The following is a 15670-nucleotide window of genomic DNA, read 5'->3' on the forward strand; positions in this document are numbered from 1 at the left end:
AGCAACTCTATTGGTCGTCAGCAGGGGGCTCGTCTGCCAATGGTTGATGGCAGACGAGCCCCCTGCTGGCGACCAATAGGGTCGCTCGTACAGACTGTTAAACTCCTGGTGCCGTAACTTGTCCGGCAGATGCCATTGGTCTCCCTGTTCGATCAATTAAATGTCCGTACGAACGAACAATAAAGTCGCTCGTACGGACATTTAACTGATAGAACAGGGAGACCAGTGGGATCTGCATTGGGGTTTTAAAAGTCTGTACGAGCGACTCTGTTGGTCGCTCGTACAGACTTTTAGGCTCCTGGTGCACTTGTTGCACCTTAAGGGGTTAAGCCTATTGGTCGCTTGAACGGCCCTTTAACCTACGGATTTCCGCTCCCGTTATCTAACGCAGCATCGAAGGGGTTAACGGGATCGGAAATCCATAGGTTCGCTGTCAGGGGTTACAAAGGCCGTGCGAGTGAGCCTCTTGGTCACCTGCAGGGTCTTCCTCTGGCATCAACCAATTGGCGACCAATAGGCTCATTCGCACTGCCCTGTAACCCGTGACGGCGAACCTGCGGATTTCCACTTCCGTGAACTGCCGCGATGCCAAGGTAAGTTAGAAGGGGGGGGGGGGAGAGTGGTAGACGAAGACGATCACAAAGATCTTCGTGGTGTGTGTCTTCGCCTACGCTTTACTGCCGCTGTCTTCTCTTCGTCGTGTCTTCGTTTTCATGTTCGCCCGAAGACGAATGCACAAGTCTAATTAGTACTTGGCCTCATCTTAGTTTCAGAATAACCATATGTCTATCCCATGGTTGGTTAAATTCCTCAGCCCCAGAAGTCAGCTCTGCCAAAAGCAGCAGGCAGGGGTCTGTCGAGACCCCAGTGTGCATGCATGGAAAGCCCCCCAAATGATATCAATGTGAGGTGATGGAATAGGAGAGCAGCTGCAGTAACAGAGGTACTTCAGGTAAGTGCTTTGGGTTTGTTTTTTGCATATTTTGAGCACTTTCAAACACATTCTTTTGAGGGGCTGACAAGTCAATCTCCATAATTATAAGCTCTCCAATCTGCACTTCCAGCACCGCTACTTACAACGTGTATTATGGCAGCACGCTAGTGGTTTTTAAACTAGGTGCTCGTCATTTAATTTTTTTACCCACAACCCCTGTCCCACAAAAATAGCATTAGAAAGTAAAAGAACTTTGCTTGGAAACCAACTCCTGCCATATATTTGATAGCCTGGTGACGTCAGGGTTTGTAGTGTGTGGGCTAAAGCACAGCAGATTTAAGGGTCCTCACTGGAAATGATCTGTCCAGCAAATTATAGAAAAACAGCAGTAAGAGTAAGTTAATTTGGCATGCATACAAGAGAGGAATATAATCATTTGGTTAATAATGTTTGAACGAAAATGAGTATGTGTAACACCTTAAAGGGACATATGATATGACAACTAACATTTGTGTGGTGTTCTTTTGCAAATGTTAATTTTTGCCATATGCATTTGCCCCTTCCCTGCTCCAGTGCTGGCTCAGCAAAAGCCGTGGATGGGGTCTAATCAGACTTCAAGCAGCCAATGAGCAACAAGAATCATTGCACCATCAAGGAGGAAGGCGGCCACAGCAGCTGCTTTAAAGTATATTAAAATGCTCTTAATATTAAATATGCATTCTACTTTAGTGGAGTGTCAGGGATATTAAACTGTCCTTTTAATGGTCTTTTTTGTTTTACTTAAGTTATCCATTATTAATTACATCACATTTAAATTATATGTATCTCACATATAAACAGTTAAATCACTACTGACACATGTATGCAAAACAATTGTAACACAGATATGATCATGTTTTGGGTTCAGTTTCAGTTTGAATCAAGGGGATCTGGACACATATTACAGCTAGTTTACCTTAACTGGCTGCCTGGATGTTTGATCTTATCTGCTTCAGGTTAAATTGCTTACTAGTGAATTAAGTCTGTGCTGTCTATTGGTTCTCTGCAGAAAGTAATTTTTGTGTTTTGTTGGAAAGGCTACATTTGCTTAGCTTTATCTATGTTTCCTGCAGTCGGTTGGCTCTGTAAGCTGTGCCACGCTGGAAGCCTATTGCCAATATTTCACTATTATTAGTTCATTGTAGCTGGTTACAGGATGAAATTAATTTTTAATGTCATTAAAATCTTTAGTTTGTGGCTTGTAAATTTAATAACTGCTTAGTAGCCGAAAAAAGAACAGAAAATAAATATAATTTGCAGCCAATGGTGTCTATGAAACATAAAATATAATCCTATTTCAAAAAATCTTTACATGCCAGAAGTAAAGCCATCATAAGCTAACCTCTCACCAATTACTTATCTGGAGGTCACCATTCCAGACAGTCGTAATATTTTGGTTTAATTCCAAACTCAAACACCACCCCTGAGCTGACTCTTTTAGGTAATGCTAATGAAGACTTGTTTATCAAAAGACCTTAATAAGACAGATGGTCCCTGTAAGTGATTAGGACTGATGCAGTAAGTGTGTGCCTATCAGTTACATTGTGCCAACATATGAGACATGATCCAATACAAGAGGCCATCGTAGAGCTTGTATGTTGATAAACATACAGAAACTGACAATATTTTTAAATCAGTTTTATTTTATAATAGTAAAACAATAGCTGTGATTGTGGTTCCCCTTTAGATTGCCTAGGCTAGTGCACTAAATGCTGCTACTATGTTAATTCATTGAGCTTCTCTTGTGTTTTATGGCTCACAGCAGTGACAAGACTTTGGCTTTTTTGACAGCCTTGGTCAAAAACATTAAAAGCGCTTATCTCCCAAACGCCAGTCAGCTGAACTTGGCTGTACTTGCTCTCACAGCACAGTGGTACACGAAGTACCTCTTACTCAGCATTCTGACTGAGTATGTAAGTTTACAAAAGTAGAAAGACTGGGCAGAGTGACAAACTGAATTTTTTTTCAGTGGTAGAACTGAACTCGAGATTTGACCCCTTACTAAATCGATTCACCGTAGATTATAAACAGATTGTAGATTGTAAGCAGGATGGTCCTTACCCATTAAAATAACATTTTCAATGGAATGCTTGAATATGGATATGTCTGTTTTATTACAAAATCTAACAAGGTTAATAGCACACCTGAGGACTTTTCAGGGCTCGCTGCCAGGAACTTCCCTTCTCGTGCTCCTAATTGAATTCAACAAGAGGGTATTGCAGTTGTAAGGGGTATCATGTGTACAGGGACATGGCTAGCCCCAGGTAGAGTTCAAAGGGGTGGAAGCTGACATGAGTAGGTGCTAGTGGGCCTGAACAAACATCGCTCCCTCCCCCTAAGACACTGAAGACACTAACCCAGCGCCTGGAGACTCCAGGTGAAACTCTGTGCCTTCCCAGATTTAATTTTACAGCACTTACCTGAGTGGCTTCAAAAATATGTATTTTTCTGCACTGCATGTAGAAATAAAGGCAGAAAGAGGTGGGGCCTATGCAGATATATCTTATGTAACTGAGTAAGGCGAATAATTTATATTTACACAATTTGTGTATAGTGATAGGGCTGGAAATCATCAAACTCACTCATTTTCGCCCAACATACTAAGGGGTATCAAGGCACAATCAATGGATATGGGTATCATTGAGGAGATGAACTTCCTGAAAAGAGACACTAAAGCTTCATGCATTGGTTTCATTCCATTTGTAGTCATCACTAAGAGGTTCATCACTACACATGAATGGAGAGAGTATTTATTTATTTTAACTTTTAAACATGACAATAGGAAATCCTAACTAGATTGTCCACGCTGTTGCAATGAAAAGTGTTCTGTAGTAAAATCTCACTTATAATACAATTTTCTCTACCGTAACACTGGCTATTGGATGGTGGTTAGATCAAGAGAAGTTAGAAGAAAAGAAGTGGTCTATTTTTTTCACCTTAAGACTTAACACAACTAAATACCATAAGGTTAAATAAAAGTCTATAAACCGTTAAACTCAGTAGTTCTCAATTTTTTATGCAAAATGATAAGTGTAGATCTATGAAGTGAAATGTGGAACAAGTGAAATTAAAATATATACTGTATACTAGTCAGTTTACATCGAAGATACAACAGCAGATTTCACTTCACCAATAATACATGAAAGTTGATTTACATTTTGTATTACTATATGCTGGCCTATGAACACCCGTAACTTATCGACTGTATTTCTCCACTTGAAATATTTACAACAAAGATTTGTCTAGCTGTTGAATAATTAAGCATGGACTTGGCTGGATGGCTCAAAAATCTAGCCTGGCTAATGGCCACAAAGAGAGGTTTAATAAACACATTTCTAAAAATGGAAGATTGATTTGAGCAACAGGTTTCTCTTTTTTCCTTCGTAATTTGCAATACTCTGAGGCCTACTCTATAAGTTTCCATAGCCAGCAGCAATTATTATTCACATAGCTGATGAGTCATGTACTTAATATACTATGGTGATACAAATCATGTCCCAAGAAAAAAAATGGCAAAGTGAGAGAATTAACCGTCATACTAATATTTCAGAAAAGTGTTACGCGCATATAAACACACAGATTTGAATTCAGGGTTTTAAATTTGGCGTACAACAATCTTACTAAGACAGCTATCCTGTATATTTCATTCATCATCGCTGCACAGTTCCCCAGGGTTACAGCCACCCCTGTAGATTGAACACTCCATGTTGTTCATTACGATCTCTCCTAGGCTCTGCTTACAAATCCACCTGTTCAAGGATGCCTATAAAGTCTCTTCTTGTATTAAGGCAAATTCCCTTTGTGTCATGGTTGGGTAAAAGTTGTGTGTGTATGTATGTGGGGTGCTGCTCTAGACCAGAAGCCCACAACTAATTTTAAGACATTTTCCATGTCCTATTCATCCACTGTCTTGAGTGCAGGACATGATGTTGTAACATGCCTTAGTGGGTCACACAATACTACAAAGCTTAAATGGGCTAGCTATGAAGGAGGTTTATGATCTCCCCATCTGTGCTTTTAAGCAGAAGCCCACCACGTAGCACTAGGTTAATGTTTCTACCCCCCGTCGCTGTGTGGGCAACAGAACGACTACAGAACTTCTTTTGAACTTTAGAGAACTTTTTTTTATTTATTTATGTGCAAAATTGTTTAGTTTTGAAAGTGACCCTACCTCACTGAACAATATTTTATGTTTCATAATGTATATCATGATGTGCTATAACCTTGAAGGACATATTTCGTTTCATTTTGTGCTGCACCCTTAAAAACACAAGGTTCCTGTGAGAGTGTATGCTAGACAGTTCCAATGCCAGCCAAGGCCAAATAAAACTTTAAAAACATCAAGTTTTAAATAATGTATGCAGACATATGTATGGAACTTGATGAGGCTTTATTCTGGTAATAGTAATCTTTCAATGTTTGTCATAAAACATTCTGAAATTGGAGCGAGAGACAAGTTAGGATAACTATATAATGATGTAATGTGAAAACATTTTGCATATACAATGATACACTGTGAAGATATTTAATGTTTAAAAATAATTTGTGCGGTAATTACATTTTTAATTGAGTTTTCATGATTTTTGGGCAGTGGTGATCATAGGCCAGTGGGGATAACTGACCCAGCGAGCTGTAAAAATCAATGGTGGCCTGTGCTATTGCAGAGCAGACCTGCATCGAGGCTCCCACATGGCCACTTGATGACACTATGCAGTTATACAACCTCTGTGACGTGACTCTTCGAGTAAGGTAGGCAGGTGGTCATGCCCCTCTCCTTACTCACTCCCACCTCTATCTACACACCACAACAATGGTGACCCAATTTAATCACCTAAAATATTGGGTGTTTTGGGCAGCAATCACCATGAAAACCACTGAAATGTTCTTGATTGCTCCATATTTCAGCTGAATACACTCAAAGTAAAAATAAAAAGTTGGCAAACCAGAAAAAAAAAAAAAAGAAAAGCAAAACTGAAAAGAATGCTATCACTGCCACCATAACTTATTAAACTATTAACTTAATTGCTACGAAACTGCCCACGATCCAGTTGTGCATTAGGAGACCTTGACTCCGTATGTGAGTTGTAAAGCAAAGCTTTGCAGCCCTTGGTAGCTTAACTGTTTTAACACACATCAGCTGAATCCTATTGGTGGCCCTCTTCTGCTACCTCTCATACAATGCTGCTTCAATAGGCCTTGGCCAAGTTATATCTGTGCGCTTGTCTCAAGATGCTCATAAGTAGAAAACGTCATTTTAATGAACTATCAAATGGGGACTGCACTACAAAACAAACTCCCATTACCACTTGGCATAAAAGCCTGGAGCTCAGAGAATGCCAAGCATTTGTTGATTTGTTAAAAATAAGCTATAAAAGAAAAACAATTGCCAATTTTGCTCGCTATGAACCATAAGCTTACTGGATGTGCAACACAAATTCTTGTTGACTTCGCTTTGGTACATAGAATTTTATTAACTGAAAAGAAGGGGTCAGTAATTACTGTGGGAACTCTGAAGTACACTATGCATTGTATACAAAAGAAATCCAGGCACTAAATGCTGGTTGTCGCTGAAGCACAAGACAAAACACACCTGAATAGCAGATGAATACTGTCTGTTGCCATGGCAGCCTGATGATTGATCAGGAAGAGGGCTACACTCAAACCTACGCAGCTGACATATCTATAGAATACACAATGAGCAGGGGAAAGAGACATGCAGGGAAAGTAAACTCGCAGGAAGCCATGAACCGTGACATGATTTACCCTACAATACAAGTTCACTGAATATTGCTTGCTTTGAAAAAATATATTTATTTTAGCTCTGTTAAACTGCAGGTTACATTTAGGAGCTCCCCTTCACACAGTGTAATTCCCTATCATATGTATATAGTAGCACACAGCAACACACATTATACATATACAACTTCTTTGAATTCTATGGTTTTACATATCAGGACATCTGTTCATTGGCAGATCTAAGAAATTAGGTAAATACAACCTCACATGACCACCACATCGTGATTTATTCAACAAAAATAAAGCCAAAATAGAGAAGCCATGTGTGAAAAACCAAGTACACCTTATGAGTCAATAGCTCATAGAACCACCTTTAACAGCAATAACTTGAAGTAATTGTTTTCTGTATGACTATCAGTCTTGCTTCAGGTTGCTTCAGTTGAGAATTGCGAGCATTTGTTTATTCACAGCTCTCTTAAGGCCCCAACACAGCATTTCAATCGGGATGAAGTCTGAAAGTTGACTGGGCCATTGCAAAACCTTAATTCTTTTTTAGCCATTCTGTTATAGATTTGCTGGTGTGCTTGGGATCATTGTCCTGTTGCATGACCCAATTTTGGCCAAACAGCTCGTTGGAAAGATGTCCTCACATTTGATTCTAGAATATTTTGGTATAAAGAGGAGTTCATGGTCGACTCAATGACTGAAAGTTCACAGGTCCTGTGGCTGCAAAACAAGCCCAAATCACCCCTCCACCACTGTGCTTGACAACTGGTATGAGGTGTTTGTGCTGATATGCAGTGTTTGGTTTTAGCTAAATGTGGCACTGTGCATTATGGCCAAACATCTCCACTTGGGTCTCGTCTCTCCAAAGGACACTGTTCCAGAAGTATTGTGGTTTGTTCATATGCAACTCTGCAAACCTAAGCTGCGCTGCCATGTTCATTTTAGAAAGAGGCTTTCTCCTGACCAACCTTCCAAATGAACCATACTTGTACTATGCACATTTAACATGCTAATTAAGGGCTATAGACTCTGAGATGTAACTCTTGGGGTAGGGACACAATAGGTATATAGGTTGAACTTGATGGACACTGGTCTTTTTTCAACCTTATGAACTATGTTACTATGTTTTGAAATGTCTCTGACCATTGCATGATCTGACCTCTAGGTTAAATTGGCTGGGACGTCCACTCCTGGGAAGATTGTCTTGAATGTTCTCCGCTTTTGAATAATCTTTCTCACTGTAGAATGATAAACTTTAAATTGTTTGGAAATGGCCTTATAATTCTTCCCAGATTGATGGGCAGCAACAATTTCTTCTCTAAGATCGTTGGTGATGGTTTTCCTCCTTGGCATTGTGTTAACACACACCTGAATGCTCCAGACCAACAAACTGCTAAGGGATGGTCAGTTAATCAAGGGCATTTGATTAGCAGCACCTGTTTGCTTCTTAGCATCTTAATTCCTTTGGAAGCAGTACAGGTGTACTTTTTCACACAGCTTCTCCATGTTGGCTTTATTTTTGTTGAATTCATGAATGTTTAAGTCATTACACAGTGTAATATGTTGTGTTGTTGTTCATCTGAAGTTGTATTTACCTAATTTTTTTAGACCAGCTAAGGAACATATGATTGTTCTTATGTCCTGATATGTAAAACCATAGAATTTAGGGTGTAGTTTTTCTTTTTTCACACAACTGTATATGCACAGCATTTGACCACATCTTTACTAAAATTGATTCACTGACCCTTCAATTTATTCTACATTGGTATCAGCTTTTAACATGCGATTCATTATTTGAACCATAGCCTTACTTTGTGTTGTGTTTATCTGAATACAGATAATAATTAGAACTCTGCATTTGCATATTAGATTTATGCAAATACAAAAACCTAAGATACTGGTCTTAATTAGGCACAGCTCATTTGCAAAAAAATGCCAAATTGATGAAGAAAGAAGAAATCCAAAAACACACATGATGCAGTGGCATGCGTTACAGTTCTTGAGAGTATTAAACCTGGCCTCCAGAGAGAGATGTACAACAGACATTCCCCAACAGTGTTCCACCTACTATACTGCTGTCTGTGGAAGACTGGAACACCTGTTGGCAGTGACTGCAAAACACCTTCTAAACACTCTTACTGCCGCTTTTGCTTCCTGATCCCTGGGTACCACCCTGGATTCTGACTGTGAGAAGACCAGGGACCTGTAGTAGATTGATACATTTGTTTCCTACATAGGTCTGAGGAGTGGCTTACCTAACAACAATCAGCTCACAAGAGCAGGGTTCCTCTTTTCCCTTCTTACGAGTTCGTAATTGTGTGTGATTTTAAACTATTTCACTGACTCTGATTGTAACAGTGCTACGGAATCTGATGAAGCTATGTTGTTTGTGTCTTCCCTTGTCACAATTCTCTGTATTGAGTGTATGGGACACTATTATTATTATATTATAACTGCGTGGTCCCTTTGAATTTTTGTGTTGTCCATTTTCCAAAGGCATGGGGGGATTCTGCAGAATTCATCCACAAGCATTTGCCCCAGACACCAGTCTCCACCCCCCAAGCTAAATGCAAGGGTCTTTGGCTGAAGACATCTCCCTGCACTTGGCATACTCACCTGCAGTTAAAACCAGCTGCCTCTGAAGTCTTAGGGCTGGTGTCTGCTCAGACCCTGTGCGCATGTGGGGAATGCACTCTCGTTGATTTAATGGGAGCACTTTCCTACCTCAGCTCCGTGTGGGACCATAGATGAGATTGGCAGCTGCTTCAGAAGGACTATGGCTTCAGTGTCAGGAATCAGCTTTATTTTGCTTTCATTGTAGAAGAATGCATATTAAAGTACTTACAGAATATCTTAAATGCATTCTTTTACAAGTCTATTTAATTAGTGGTGCATCCACTGCAATTTAGGATACAGACCAATGCCTAGTCCATGTTTAGCTATCTAAATACTTCAAGGTACTTACAATATATATTGCTTCCTTTTTTGATTGCTTATTGGCATTGTATCCTTTGTACTATAATATATGGCCTGTTTTATTTTTGCCTCTATACTCACCATCTCTATAGTATACCGTGCTCTTAAGTATCTGGAGATACGGTGCCATCTCTACAGAGACACAGCTGGACAGAGCAGACAAACCCAAGACAAGGCTAGAGGGCTTTGTGCACCCTCTTCTATTCACCACGTCTGGCTACTTCTTTCTTTGTAGGCCATTGATACACCAAAAAAAAAGTTGTAGGCCAAACCTTTGTAAAAAGTAGACTGGCACATATTTGTAATCTGTTGTACACCCCTCCCCAACAAAACATGTCACAGAGGTCATTTCAGCATATCACTGTTTCTATGGACATGTCTAGTGTGGTAACAAAGGAAAACATTGATTAACAGGTTTACACGCAGGTTAACAACACACATCATGACACATATGTCAATACATATTTATTGTTAAAAAAATGCCTGCACTATACTGAGTGTACATCAATGTCATACATATCAGGTATGTATGAATATGCACACGTAAAAAATATACACTCAAATATTATTCACTAGACTTTTACTAAGCCAATGTTTCTGCTAATGATTTCCTCAACTGCATTATATAAGAGGATAATCCTTTTGGAAGATTCTAATTTCAAAACACACCGGATAAATATAACATGAATTCACCTTTCCGTTCCAGAATGCCTAAAAACTAGACCATATAAACTATTATTAACCAACTAGCTGCTATGGGCATCATGACTGCTACAGACATGAAATGGTATCTATACAGTTAATCTGTGCATTCTCCTGAAAAGTGGCAACTGGTTCCATCTAGAATGTGAAGATGTCATGCAACAGAAACATATTGTGGGAAGTGTGAGAAGATTGACAGAGAATGAGCCCTGGCTGAAATATTACATTATACTATTATCTGCCAAGAGAGATCATTCTCAAAAGTTTTCCAACGGCTGTTAATGTTTTTCCTTGTCATACACACATAGTATTCGACTTCCATAATTTATATAGGTTAACAGACTACTGGTTTAGTTGGGAAGGCCTAGGAAATACGATGACTCATTAATTAAAGATGTGGGACTCGTCACGAGAATACAAACTACAGTAGCCGTTAACAATATATATTTCTAACCATGCATCTTTAAGTCCAGCGTGTGTATATTAATATATATGCATAGTAAGTCTAGGTAGGAGCGTGCTCCACCATGCACAATGCAGTGGACGAGAAAGAGTTAACAAAAATGCAATACCAGGCAATATCCTATAAGCTGCTTTACGAGAGATATTATAGTGAAATTGTGCTGCTTTGATCCTATAGAATATTGTACTACTTATATGTGTAGGTTTCCAACACAGGTTACCCTAAGCAATGAATATCTCTTCTGATAATCATCCACCTGAAGGGAGCAGGGAGCAGGGAGCTTGTTTATAGAAGTGCCTGTTTCGATTTACTTTATTATCCCATTATTCAGCAGAATATTATGGCACTTTTGCAGCAATAATAATAATGATAATAAAAAAACATCTTTCTGTGTAAAACATCACTACAGGAATCACATTAAATCAGCTATTCTGTATACCTATTAGCCATGGAGTGTCAAGAGGTTGAGCAACATATCTGAGACACAGAGGGTTAAGGCACTTAAGCAGTTATGTAATACAGGAAAATTACCTTGTAAATGCATTTATAGTTGAGGTCAGATGTTAGCGCAGGGCTGGTTAGTCCGTGGCTAGCAAAAGCCCCAATGGTTTCCTAAAGGGCTTCAACCGCACACTTATTTCGACAAATCTGTTCACCCTCCTACAGGACTGTCCTTGCAAGGCCAGGCTGCATTTCCCCTAAGTGAGTTTCCCCGAGGCCCTGTCTCCTTTTCACACACACCTCGTCCTCCTCCCAGCTACGCCTGACTCACTGTATTCACCCACTGGGAGGGGAAACCTTCACACTACACTACACTACACACACAGCACTGCTTACTCACCGAGCGCCACATACATATTATGGAGAGTTGTAAAACAGGGCTAATGAGAAAACAATCATCCAGCTCAGAGACTTTCTATCCTACAAGGACTAACGCAGAGCAGTGCACGGATACAAAGAGACTGTTCTCTTCACACACAGTCCTCCTGTCTGTTTAGTGGTAATAATTTAATACAATTTATACTTTTTTGGAATCTTGTCACTGAAGAAAATGTTAATCCGCGTAAGCCATATAAATACAATCTGAAGCCTATTCTGAGGTGAACCGTATTTTATAGAATAGAGGAACACCACCAGGAGCCCCTGGATGCTCCTTTAAGCTGAACGTGTTAGTATGGCACGTCACTGACAACTTTTTGAATTCTTGGAACTCTTTGGTCACCACGTTCATTACAAAACATGATGTGTGTGACGAAATTAATTAATCAGAAACTTTTCACCAATTGCCCTTCCTCTGTGAACTGGTCAATATGAGTAAACAGGGAAGCTGCGAAGGTAACCAAATACAGCTCGTAATTACTATACGGGTCACGAACACATTTTCTTAATAAAAAAAAGTATTTGGGGAAAACTGAGTTGGATTGTTCTCGTCCCCAAGTGGGCAGGGTAGGAGCAGTGAGTCCAGCACTGTGGGGTGGAGCAGCATGTCTGCAAAATGCTCCAGGCCTATCTTTTGATTAACCGAGGAGGCTAGGCCGATGGTGCTCGGATTCTAATTCCAAGGTAAACGCCACCTATTCAGGGCAGCATTACTACTATTACAGGACCAAACTCCAAGCTTCTGCGGAATATCATGCAATCATCCGGCACAGTGGGATTTTCGGCCTAGTATCACAGATGCAAGTGCTTACGTAAAACTGAGGTGCAAAAACCTACTACAGAATCATGTTGCTGATCATTATATAAGGTACAAAACCACGACTTGTTTGGGATCATCTGGAAGTGAGAGCTTCCATCTAATCACATGCCAAGCAAGGGTCTGTTCCCCAATCAAGCAGTCATAGTTACTAAGGTGGGCATCATGCAAGGAAACTAAAATAAATTAATCAGAATACATGGCAACGTTCTCATAGGATTGTTAAGCTGCACTTGCTTATGTTGACCATGCACAATAATAATAATAATAAAAACCCTCACACTGAGCATCACATGAGCAATGCACAAGCCTGTGGCAGTGATCTGGCACCAGGTGGTCTCTGTAGAAGAGAAGCAGACTGATAGATCAGACGGCAGGAGGAGGGGATTGACAGAGGTGACATAAACGTGCAGTCTCCTCTCTCGTACACATACACATGTAGCCCCCCCCGCAGTCTCTTTTCAGCACTCCATTAGAGAAGCTGTCGCTTGCCAGTTCTTTCTTGCCTACTGTGTCTGAAAGGCAGATCCACCCTCTCCATTAACAGCAATCCAGGAATCGCCAACTAAGAGAGAGTTAAAATCACAACGAAACGGCCAATCACATCCACAAAACAAAATACACGCCAGCAAAAAACCAACGAGGGCTCCTCCGCCGTCAACCCCTGAACCAACCTGCACGGTTGAGCCCCAAAACAGAAACCATAGCTTGTACCTCCAGATGATTTCGGCTCTGCTGCTTCTGCTTCTTTACCGGGGCATGAAAAGCATGAAGGGAAAGCCCAGCCTCTGATCTTTCATTAGTGTAACAGGGAGATACACAGCATAATAATATGCATGCATACGTCTGGGCTGCCACGGCTTCCAGCTTCAGGAAGAACAAGCCAAAGGGGGGGGGGGGATGGACTTACTGTAAAGTGCAGCGTGAAGAAGGGGTCTGAACTGTTGCGTTTCTCTTTCTCTCTCTTTTTTTTTTTTAAGCCTGCCCCCCCTCGCAGTAAGACAGGTCTTGTATGTCTCCTCTAATGTAGTAGAATGATGTCTGCAGTACAGCTCTCTCTCCCTCCAGCATGTAAATGTGTAATAGAAGCCAAATATGGAGCAGTTGGCTGCCTCTGCAACAGCTCAAGGATCCTACTTCATGCAAAAGGGAGGAGGGGGGGAGTGAGAGAGAGAGTGTGTGTGGAGGCAAGGCAATACTTTGGCAGGCAGCCAAGGCAGCCACACAGATTATTGCATACGCACAACAGAGCCGGGGCGGTCGGACTTAACCCTTTTCGTAATGCTTTTTAACTACACGTTTGTGCTGCCGCTTCGATTCGGTGTAGGAAGAGAAATTAACCGCGCTTGTTTCAGTTGTTGGTTACCCCCCCCCCCGACATATTAGCGGGAAGCGGTTGTAACGTAGTGTAACTTTGTTACGTGCTCGCATTTGTCTCAGGGTGTGTGTGTCTCCGTTGGAAAAGAGAGAGGGGTGGAGGACGGGCACAGCGTAGGAATTGCGGGGGGAAAGCCAGGCTCAATGTCCACGGGGATGAAGAACGCAGACATGCGTGGCAACGTCATTTAGGAAATAGCAGCTGTTTTTTTAACCCCTCGGCTGCCATTGGGCAATGCCATGCAATGATTCAGACGTGTAGCCATTTCTTACAGGCACGAAAACTGGATTTGCGACGCCCTCTGCAACCCTTTTTTTTTTCTCAGGAACTGAAATAATTGCTCGGTTGAGACCTACGAGAAATGACATTGCACTTTTAGCTACGGGGAATACCTGGCTGGCGTGTGAAAAAAAACTAAAATTTACGGTGAAAAGTTTCTCAAGAAATAGGGAAACCGCTGGAGATCTCCCAGAAGTAGGAAATCTGTGGATCGGTTCTGTCAGTTTATATGTCTGCCTGTGACATTATGTTAATCGAGCTCACACATTACTCTCTCTCATAGTTCGATTACATTGTGTATTGATCTGTAATTCAGGACTATGTACACCTTCCTGGATACATTTAAGGAATATTCATTCTGATATTCAGGCTCCTTTATTGAAGGCACCTAAGTGAAAATGCCTTTTGTGTCAGTAAAGAAATGCAAAGCATGAAAATGATACAGATGTTGATAATAGTAATAATAAGTGATTCTTTAGATACATATCAATAAATATTTATTTTAGATGAAAGTCCTTTAATATGAGATAGTACAATATTTCTTTGAAAGAAGACTGATATTTTCCAAGCTTTCTGTATTCTTTGTGGTAATATATAACATATAAACAGTAAAAGGCGCAAAAAAAAAAACTAAACCGGAATATCAAATATCTAAGGATCACTAAATTGTGGAAAAGTGCATTCTGCACAATTTATGTTGCAGTGCAGTGTCATGAGAGAAGATCAGGTAGCAGGCCTCTAACCATACAGGGATCATTTCAGTCTAAGAACCCTTCAGACAGAGCTTCTGCTACTGCTCCTGAAGATAGTATAGTTTTAAAAGCAAACCGCTATCTCTTTTTAAACACCAGATCTGAGGAAAAAAACGTGACTACGGTACTTTGAGAACCGAAAACCATCACTAGTGTTATTTAAGTTAAGATTTATATGTTCCAGCTAGGGGCAGAATATCTTTTGGGTGATTGGTCGCCCCCTAGTGGGCTGCAGTGTCATGGGTCAGTTGGACAGACAGAAAGATTGCTCCTGATAGGCCAAGAACATTGATTGCACTGCAGTGCAAAGTAGCACCTGTGGCAATGTCAACCTCCTGTGGAACAGAACCACTTATTTCCCCTCACTTGCTGTGCTTAATGTTCAAACTCATGTAGCATGCAGGTCATTCAAGCAATGCACATATAGCAAGGTCTGTGCTGGCTCCATCCACTTAATCACCACTGCAAAGCAAATCTCAAAAATGGGGAGAGAGCCCAGGGTGGGTGGATTATAGAGAGCATGGGGTTTAACCAGTAAGCATGGCCAAATGCCACTCATGCCTAAAGAAAGAGGAAAGTGACCAAGAGACCCATGGAAGCATAATTTTACCCAGAGACTCTGGGTCACAACTGGAGAGCTCCTTGATTATGGCCCTGGAACACAGGGCTGTGATATCCCAGACACAATTCCCTACTGGAAGCTACTTGT

This window comes from Sceloporus occidentalis, unplaced genomic scaffold (assembly GCF_023333645.1).
Source record: "Sceloporus occidentalis isolate IW3139 unplaced genomic scaffold, rSceOcc1.0.p SCAF_44, whole genome shotgun sequence".
NCBI lineage: Eukaryota > Metazoa > Chordata > Lepidosauria > Squamata > Phrynosomatidae > Sceloporus > Sceloporus occidentalis.